This window comes from Hevea brasiliensis, chromosome 5, assembly GCF_030052815.1.
Source record: "Hevea brasiliensis isolate MT/VB/25A 57/8 chromosome 5, ASM3005281v1, whole genome shotgun sequence".
Classification (NCBI taxonomy): domain Eukaryota; kingdom Viridiplantae; phylum Streptophyta; class Magnoliopsida; order Malpighiales; family Euphorbiaceae; genus Hevea; species Hevea brasiliensis.
In genome coordinates, this window is record NC_079497.1 from 83,360,716 (window position 1) to 83,370,331 (window position 9,616).

General features: G+C 34.6%; 1 non-coding gene across 1 annotated transcript; it reads left to right on the forward strand.

Moving 5' to 3' along the window:
- The first annotated feature begins 8,799 nt into the window (after positions 1 to 8,799).
- LOC131180368 (small nucleolar RNA R71) lies at positions 8,800 to 8,906 on the forward strand. Its single transcript, XR_009149144.1, has one exon. It is a non-coding gene; the product is annotated as a small nucleolar RNA R71 (small nucleolar RNA).
- Positions 8,907 to 9,616: the final 710 nt, after the last annotated feature.

Here is a 9,616-nt window from a genome sequence, read left to right on the forward strand (position 1 = left end):
CATCGCTAGGGTTCCCGGCTCGCTTAACTTGATCACATTTCTTTGCTATTATTTTTTCTTTGTTTTTCTTGTATTTTCTTTTCTTTTATTTCATTATTTTATGTCTCCTCACTCATATTGAAGTGTAGTTCTAGGCATCCTAGCTGTCTGGACAACACTGGTCACCGGAACAGTAGAATGCACTACCGAACTTAGGGGTGTTACACATTTGGCAAGCTTATGTGTAATACCATGTGTCACCATCTCATGGTGCCACATGTCACCCTGTGAAATGACCAAAATGCCCCTGTGTCTTAATTTTGAGTTCTCAACCCAAAATAATTATTTCTCTTCTTCTAATCAATTTATATCAAATATAAATCAATTAATTAATCTTTATTAATTAATTTTTCATTAATTAAATTCATATTTAAACACTTTAAATATAAACTTATACTATACATCCAATAATCTAGATTTGGTTTCAAGCCATGCTAGGGACTTTGCAATCTAATTGCAAATCAAACCTATTTAATTAATCAATTAAACTCTTTAATTAATTAATTAAATCATATTTAATTTGGTGATTACTTGTGTATGTGTGTAACTTACTAGGCTAATCACTAATTGGCAATGAGACATGATATCAACTCTTAATATCATAAGAACTCTTTCTTATCATAAATGATTTCTCTACATCATTTTATGCACCTCATAAACCATGGTTAACACCTAGCATAGCATGCCATGGCCACCCAATCAGTAATAAGGTTTACCTTAAATGAACCTATAATCATATGTTGCCATGCACTAGAATCTCTCTGTTACAAAATCCCAATTCAAGCTGGAGTCATGGTTTATGTCAAACCCCATTTGCTATGAATATTATGTTCTCTTTTAATTCCAGTTCTTGATTAAAAGATTTTCTCATCAGAAACTCTTTTCTGATTAAATATATGTGTCCTGGCCAGGAACTTGAAACATCAAGAACAATTAAATGAACATAGGGTTTTATCCCTATTTACTTAGAGGAACATATTCCATCTTGATCAACACCTACCTCCATATATAACTAGTAGGAGCCAGCACATGCCCATATACCCATACACAGTACAAGTATGAAAAGCAATATCAAACTCAAACCACCTATATACAAGATAACTGTGCTACCTCAGGTCTAAAGATTATATGCACTGATATGATTTATGACAATATATTAACAAGAGTAAACTTCATGTGCTTGTCATAAGTGTCACTGGTTCGGCCTACTTATCATGTATGAGTGCCTATCATGTTTGTTATATGGCATGAGACTCACCATTCCATCTTATTTATATCTCATACAAATAACTTGGGAACAAACATGAATACAATCTTTCTGGATAAGTTATATCCTTATTATGAAGTGTCCTCGATTGTGAACCTATTTATGATACTTTATGCTAGAGATACTGTCACTCATATTCTTAATAACTTAAGAATAGAATTTCTAATAAAATATTAATGGACTTTTTCTATTACACATAAATATATTATGTAAATAGAAAAGTGGAAATGCCTTTTATTAATAAAAGATGTATAAGGTACATACTAAATGATATGCTTTAGAGCATACTACTAACAGGGCGGGGGGGGGGGGGGTTGAGGGGGGTTAATTCACAATCCAAAGAAGAAATAAAAAATCAGAAATTAAGAACTAAAATTAAATATGAGACTCTCAATTCAAACAAAGTTCAGTCCAAGGTAATTCGCATTCCAATGCATTAATTTGATAATAGACAAAAGAAATACAATTATCTCTTATTGAATACTTAACATAGATTTACCAAACAACGAGGTAAAATCCCTAACTTCCCTATACTCATCAATTCGAGCCTAGCACCATTGTTGACTCTAATTATTAATTGAATTGGTATTAAACAATCCTCATCAAATTAATAACTACTTTAAGAATAGGAAGTAGTTAAGCTGAACAATAATTTATAAATCATAAATCATTTAATTCACTCTATTGTTTCCTTAGGTTATTATCAAAAACTAGGATCATAATCAATAAAACCTGATTACTACTCATGTTCAATCTTATACAACAATTACGGATTATGAAGATGAACTAGCAATTGATTACATCAAACAATTAACTAATAGGCCTTTTTATCAAATTATTCAATAGATCAAAGACAATAAAATCAGAAAATAATAAATATTCAAAAAGACATAAATTAAATTAAGAACCTGGTCTCACAAATCACGCATAAGAACTAGAATCCCTTGAACTGAATTAAAAACTTAGCCACTCATGTTCATGGATTACAGAAAATTAAAGAAGAAAATTGAAGAAATCTAGAATGTGAATGGAGAATGAAAGTCTGATCCTCCTCTGTAGAGAGGCTGCTTCATATCCTCTTGTGTCGGCTGCTACCTCTTCTATTTATAAAAAAATATATGGCCTAGGGTTAGGTTTTTAGAGTCTCTATAAAAAACTGTAACTGGAGCAAAATCAGGAAATTGGTTGTCGATGGATACACGACCTGTGTATCACTACACGGCCCAGGGCCATGTAACTTACTGGAGCTAAGTGGGTATGTTTTGTATTGGCACAGAAGGTTGCATGGGTCTCCAGGATTTACACGGGTTAAGTTACACGGCCCGTGTACTTCTTTTCTTCCTCGGTTCTCTGGATTTCTTCTGGAAGAATGTTACATGGGTCTGTGGTTGTGCTTACACGACCCGTGTACTTTGTATCAACAACGCTTCTCAATCCTTCGCCCTTTTGAAGCTTCCTTCCACACTTCTATGCTTTGGAACTTCACCAAAACCCTAAAAAATACAGAAAAAGTCATATTAATGCAAATACTAAAAATTTCTCCATTTAACATAATTATTTCAACAACTCTAAATATATGCCTAATAGATAATTATACTTTAATCAACTGAATTAGGCATAAAGATACCCTAGAAACACTAAATGTGATGGGAGTAAAATTAATAAATTATGCACTTATCAAATTTCCTCACACTTATTCTATGCTTATCCTTAAGCATAACTTAAACTCTCAATCAACTTCACTTAGAAGTTCTTTAACTTCACCTTATCACAACATTCTCTAACAAAAGATTAAAAGTTTGAAAGAAGAGACAAGTTAGGTAATAACCATCATAATAAATTCTATCAACACCATACCACTATATCAACAATTCTCCAACACAAAACAAAAAGCTTGAAATCAATTAAGCTCACATAATTAAAGTTCCATAAAATTTTAAATCAATACATACCAAAACACAAGGTTAATTTATCAAGGCACAATAATTATAGCTCCTTGCAAATCTTAGGGGAGATAGAAATGGGCTTTTTTTTTTTTTGTTTTTGAAATTGGTACTTCTCTCTCGTCACAGTTATTTTAATTTTTTTTTTAACCGTCACCTTCAGAAAAGTACCTTGCTCATATCCTAGCTAGCTTTTGGCGTGAGAATCGACATGGTGTTCATGAAGACTCTTGGTTACTTTGCTTAACTAAATAGCGGAGCAATTTTCAAGTTCAGCCTTTTATTTCCCCCAATTTATGTATCTACATATTATAAAGTGCCCTGATAGATTAAACAAAGTTATGAAATATGAATGACACTAGTTTAAAGCGCACATAACTAATCAGTTTACTATTAAATCAAGCCTAAATGATTTATGCAGGACAAAAAATTGTTCTATGATATGGAGAAGAGGGAAAATCCATCATTAAAGTTACTATTACCTTGCCTAAAATTTCAAAAATTCAATCTAAAATAGAAAAGTCATTTCAAGAACAAAGCACTTCTCTCTGGAAGTTAATATAAAATCATGAATCAAGCTTATAAGAACAAATTTATTTATTTATTATTATTATTATTATTTTAATATTCAAAAAGATTACAACAACAAATTTCTCCTCTCCCATACTTAAAACTTATATTGTCCCCAATGTAAAGCCCAAATGCAAAAGAAAAGGAAAAAAAAAAATTCTAGAAAATAAATTAAGATAAAGGAAAGAAAACAAATCTGGTTGTGGCTAACAGGCCAACCATGGGTTGCCTCCCAAGAAGTGCTTTTGTTTATCGTCATTAGCTTGATATGGCAAAGCTCCTTAATCCACATAAATTGGGTTACTCAATCTCCACTGTATGCTCCTAAAACCCCTCATAAAATGGCTTGAGTCTATAACCATTGACCTTGAATACCTTAATAGTTCCTAAACTTTGAATTTCAACTGCACCATAAGGAAACACATTAGTAACAACAAAGGGTCCAATCCAACGAGAACGCAACTTACCAGTCATCAGCTTCAATATGGAATTATATAATAAAAACTTTTTGTCCAACCACAAACTACTTCCTTAGAATTAGTTAATCATGGAATGCCTTGGTCTTTTCTTTATAGATCTTAGAGTGCTCATAAGCCTCAAGTCAAATTTCTTCTAATTCCTGCAATTGTAATTTTCTTTCCACACCAACAGTATCCAAATCCAAATTACAATGTCTAACAGCCTAGCCCAATATGCCTTATGTTCTAACTCAACAGGAAAGTGAAACAACTTACCAAATACCAATCTGTAGGGGACATACCTATGGGTGTCTTATAAGCTATCCTGTAAGCCCACAAAGCATCATCAAGTCTACGTCTCCAATCTTTTCTATTTAGCTTCACTTCTTTTTCCAAAATAGACTTGATCTCTCTGTTAGACACCTCTCCTTGCCCACTTATTTGAGGATGATAAGCTGTAGATACTCTATGGAAAACACCATATCTCCTCAACAATGCCTCAAAAGTTCTATTACAAAAATGTGTGCCCCGATCACTGATTAAAGCTCTACGAACTCCAAACCTGCTAAAAATGTTTGACTTTATAAAACCTACAACAGCTTTAGAATCATCAGTCCTGGTGGCTTTGGCTTCCACCCATTTCAAAACATAATCAATAGCAAAGTAATATATAAACAAAGCCAAAAGAAGAAGAAAATGGACCCATAAAATCAATACCCCACGCATCAAAAATCTCACAAATAAGTATTGGATTCTGAATCATCTCATTCCTACAGGTAAAACTTCCTGTTCTTTGACATTGTTCATAATTTTTGTAAATTAAATATGAATCACAAAATATAGTGGGCCAATAAAATCACAATCTAATATTTTTCTACCTGTTCTCTTGGGTCCAAAATGACCTCCACATGCATAGGCATGACAAAAAGCAAGAATAGATTGAATCTCATTATTAGGAACACATCTCCTAATAATTTTATCTGAATAAAATTTCCACAAATACAGGTCATCCCACACATAATACTTAGCCTCACTTTTCAATTTCTCTTTCTTAGCTCTACTCAAATCAAAAGGCACAACCTTAGTAACCAAATAATTCACCAAATCAGCATACCAATGTATCATACTTTATAATTTAAATAACTGCTCATCAGGAAAAAGTTCCTACAAAGGAAGTAGATCTTCTTGTGCTACTAACCTGCTCAAATGATCTGCTACCAGGTTCTTGGCTCCTTTCTTATCCTTGATTTGAAGATCAAATTCTTGTAGCAGAAGGATCCATCTAATCAACCTTGTTTTTGCTTCCTTCTTTACCAAGAGATACTTCAACACTACATGATCAGAGAAGATAATTATTTTAGAACCAAGCAAATACGATCAAAATTTATCTAAAGAAAAACTATAGCCAAAAACTCTTTTTTGGTCATAGAATAATTACGCTGAGCTTAATTGAGTGTTCTGGATGCATAGTAAATCACATGAAAGAGCTTCCCAACATGATGCCCTAAAACTGCTCCCACTGCATAATTACTCGCGTCACACATAATATCAAATGGTATATTCCAATCAGGAGCCTGGATAATAGGGGGTGATGTCAATGCAGATTTTAATTTGTCAAAAGCCTCCTTGCACTCCTCACTGAACTCAAAAGGAACATCTTTTCGTAAGAGTCTAGACAAAGGCAATGCTATCTTAGAGAAATCCTTAATGAACCTGCGATAGAAACCTGCATGAACAAGAAAAGAGCGTACTTCCCTCACAGTTGTGGGGTAGGGTAAGTTCACAATTAAATCAATTTTAGAATTATCCACCTCAATACCCCTATTAGAGACAACATGACCCAAAACAATCCCCTGTTCCACCATAAAATGACACTTCTCATAATTCAAAACAAGATTTTTCTCAATGCATCTCTCAAGAACAGAAGTTAAATGATGTAAACATGCATCAAATGAATCACCATACACAGTAAAATCATCCATGAACACCTCAATCAAGTATCAATATAATCTGAAAATATGCTCATCATGCATTTCTGAAATGTGACAGGTGCATTACAAAGCCCGAAGGGCATCCTTTTAAAAGCAAAAGTTGCAAAAAGGCAAGTGAAGGTAGTATTCTCTTGATCCTCCGGTGCAATCACAATTTGATTATATCCAGAAAAGCCATCGAGAAAACAGAAATAAGATTTACTTGCTAACTGCTCAAGCATCTGATCAATGAATGGTAGTGGGAAGTGGTCCTTCCTTGTTGTTGAATTCAGCTTGTGGTAGTCTATGCACATTCGCCATCCACTCTGAATCCTTATTGGAACAAGTTCATTATATGGATTTGCTACCACAGTGACTCATGATTTTTTTTGGCACTACTTGGATTGGACTTACCCATTTGCTATCTGAAATTGGGTAAATAACTTCTGCATCCAGTAGCTTTAAAATCTCCTTCTTCACAACCTCCATCATCTGTGGGTTCAATCTCCTTTGAGCTTCTTTACTTGGTTTAGCCTCATCCTCCAGTAAAATCTTGTGCATGCACACTGATGGACTTATACCTTTGATGTCAGCTATTGTCCATCCAATTACTTCCTTGTGTATTCTCAGAACTCTAATCAATCTATCTTTTTGAATCTTTGTTAAATTACTTGAGATGATAACTAGAAGTGTCTCATTGTCTCCCAAGTAAACATACTTCAAATGCTTAGGTAAAGGCTTGAGTTCAAGTAATGGTGCCTGCACTACATATGGTAATAATTTTATGTGAGATACAGGTAATTCAATCTTTGATACTCCATACCTTTTTGGAATAGGAGGTAATGACTGCAATGCCATTACTGTATCTTAAACCTCTACACTTAGTGGTGGATTGATATTGATTTCTTGAATTCCTTGACTAATCACCACTTCTAACTCATGCTCCATGCTTAACTCAAAAACATCCTGCACAAATGAATCAACAACATCAATAGAAAAAATAGAATGGTCATCAGCAGGATGCTTCATGGCATCAAAGATATTAAATTTGACAGTCTCTCCATCAAACTCCATAGTTAAGGTACCATCATCCACATTAATTTTTGTCTTGGCAGTTTTTAGGAAAGGTCTTCCAAACAAAATCAAAGCTGAATTTGATGTGGGAACACTATTCTCCATATCCAAAATGTAAAAATCTACATGAAAAATCAATTCTCCAACTTGCACCAACACATCCTCAATTACTCCCAATGGGTAAGCATTAGAATGATCAACTAACTGAATAATGACACTGGTTTCTTTCAAAGGACCTAAATTTAAAGTTTGAAAAACTGAATTTGACATAACATTAATAGATGCTCCTAAATCTGCCATTGCAAGTTCAAATTTAGAATCACCTATTCTGCAGGGAATAGAAAATGAACCTGGATCCTTACACTTAGGGGGTAATTTTTGTTGAATTAATGCCAACACATTTTCCCCCACACTAATCTTCTCATTATTCCTCAACTTGTGCTTTATAGTGCATAGTTCCTTAAGGAATTTAGCATACTTAGGAACTTGTTTGATCGCATCAAGTAAAGGTATACTAACCTTTACCTTTTTGAAAGTCTCCAAAATTTCTTTCTCTTGTTCTTTTTTCTTAGTCTTAGCCAACCTGCATGGGAATGGAGGAAGAATAGAATTATTAACCTTATTCAGTTTAGGTTCAGTATTTACCTCAACTTCAGGAACTTTAGACTCTTTTGCTCCTTGCTTCTTCTTTTTCGTTGGCTCATGTGGAGTCTAGTTATCAACTTCTTTCCCACTCTGCAACACTATAGCACTCGCATTTTCTCTGGGGTTCATGACTATTTGGGATGGAAGCTTTCCTGAACCTTGAGCTTCAAGCTTACTCACAGATGAGGCTAACTGACCAATCTACCTCTCTATATTTTGCATGCTATTTCTAGTCTCCTATTGAAACTATTGTGTATTGTTAGCCAAAGCCTTAACAATTTCATCAAGTGACATACCTACATTTGAGGGTGGTGGAGGTGGAGGTGGTTGATTCACTTGTCTCTGCTGCTGGTATCAGTTTTGCATAGGTTGATTCCCATAACTCAAATTGGGATGATCTCGCCATCCTGGATTATAAGTACTTGAAAAGGGATCATACTTGCGTCGTGGCTGTCCATAATGTCCTACTGCATTAGCATGTTGCATTAATTCATCCTCTTATAACGCAGGACACATCAGTAGCATGACTTGAACCCGAATAAATTCCACATACCTTAACAGTTTGCATGTTCCCTACAGCCAACTGCCTCACCAAAGAAGTTAAATTAGAAATTTATTTCTCAAGGTTAGATGTACTTACCTCATTAACCTTCATAGGTGTGTGATCCATTCTCATTCCAAACTACTGAGAATTTGCTTCCATGTTAGCAATCAGCATCCTTGCCTCTTCTGGTGTCTTGTCAATCAAAGCTCCTTCACTAGTAGCATCTATTATACTGCGGTCCATTGGTAGAAATCCCTCATAGAAATACTGAATCAGAAGCTGCTCACTTATTTGATGATGGAGACAGCTTGCACACAGTTTCTTAAATCATTCCCAATACTCATACAAACTCTCTCCATTATACTGTCGGATGCCACAAATTTCTTTTCTTATATTAGTAGCACGGGAAGCAGGAAAATACTTCTCCAGAAATATATGGTTCATCCCATTCCATGAGTTGATAGATCCAGAAGGAAGGTAATACAACCAATCCTTAGCTGTGCCTTTTAGTGAGAAAGGGAAAGCTCGAAGCTTGATTTGATCCTTTGAAACTCCTTGAGGTTTCATGTTGGAACACACAACATGAAATTCTTTTAAATGCTTATGTGGATCCTCACTTACAAGACCATGAAACTTAGGCAATAAATGGATTAGTCTAGATTTTAACTCAAAAGCAACATTTAAAGCAGGGTATTGAATACACAAAGGCTGTTGGTTAGATCAGGAGCAGCCAACTCTTTCAAAGTCCTAGCAGCCATGGTTTCATTTTTGGAATTTGAATCCAAATTCGAATCCAAAATTAACTCTCTTGGAGATTGGACTCCTTCAGATGTACTCGGAATCTGCTTAGCCTGCTTAGCCAATTTTTTCAACTGTTTAGCTGTTTTCACTACTTCTGGATCAAAGATCAACCCACCAGATTGAGAAATTCTTGTCATATACTAAAAGAATTCAAAGTAAAAACAAAAAATGTCTCAAAACCCTAGAAAATGATGGAATTTGGCCTCAACAGGGTGGGGCCAAGGAATCCTATGGATTTTATTAGTCTTGATCAGAACGTCATTTCCTTCAAAATAGTTATGGGCCACCCTCCTAATTCAACCAAA